This window comes from Acanthisitta chloris, unplaced genomic scaffold, assembly GCF_000695815.1.
Source record: "Acanthisitta chloris isolate BGI_N310 unplaced genomic scaffold, ASM69581v1 scaffold13672, whole genome shotgun sequence".
Lineage (NCBI taxonomy): Eukaryota > Metazoa > Chordata > Aves > Passeriformes > Acanthisittidae > Acanthisitta > Acanthisitta chloris.
The window spans coordinates 2,303-3,434 of NW_008661106.1; positions in this window are offsets into that span (position 1 = coordinate 2,303).

The following is a 1,132-nucleotide window of genomic DNA, read 5'->3' on the forward strand; positions in this document are numbered from 1 at the left end:
CAGGTCTGTAAATGAGATGGAGAGGAAATAAGCAGCAGTGGAGAGGTGGGGAAGAGCCAGAAAGAGAGAGAGAAATTAGCCCGGAGTTTAATTCATTGTTTCCAAAAGAGCAGTTAATGGATTATGACAAATGTCCTACCGCTCTCCTTAGTGCTGTGTTAAATGGAAATGGAAAGTCAATTTTCCTAAATGGATTTTAAACGACTGACCTCGTGCCTTTTTTTTCCCCTCACTGATTTTTGCTCAGGAGGCAGCTTGGTCATCTTGTTTTCTTGATACATCTGATTATATTTTGTTCCCTTTCTCTTTCTCCTCCTCCTTCTCCTCCTCACGTTTTGGGATTCTGATTCTTTCCATGCAGCACTGCTCCTTGCCAAGGGTGACGAAGGGAGTGGGCTCCTTTCTTTCCCTGCCAGCTCGGGAGATGTTATCGTGGGGCTGGGGATATTTACTGTTTGCCTGCACGCTGCAGTGCCTAGAGTTGAGAATCACAGCTCTGGCTGGGGGAAGAGAGGAGGAGGAAAAGCTCATAACTCCTTTGGATGTAAAGAAAAGCCTCATGATGTGACCTGACTGCTAGTGAGATAACCAGAAACAACAGGTTAAGCAGTAGCATCTCAGTGTACCTCTGTGGGGATTTTATTAGTCCTGTGATATTTGGGTTGATCCTAATGGGTGAAATGGCTGGAAACAGGTTTCCTGCACATGATGCTTGACACTTGCACCATCTTCCCAAGCTGCTGCTGGGGATGAGCTACCCTGAGGCTCACACTCCTCAGGGATTATGTCCCATGCATTCCTCAGGGCTGTGACGAGGAGGCTTGGGGTGGGGGACACTAGCCCCTCTGGAGCCTCTCTGTGTCCCCATCTCACCATCCTTGGACTTGGTTTTGTTTTGCTTTTTCCCTCATGGTGTCCTCTAGGGACATCACCCAGACTTTGGGTTCAGAGTATGGATGGGGGGCTGGTACCCAGGGGAAACTAGGATGAAGCCAGCAGCTCTCTATGTAGCAGGGATTTGCTTTTCCATTTTGCGGGAACCTCCAGCCCTATTTTGCCTTTTCAAGTATCCTCAGCGAGGGCTGTTGGTGACACCACCACATGCAGGGCAGTCCTGGGATGAAGCGGTGTA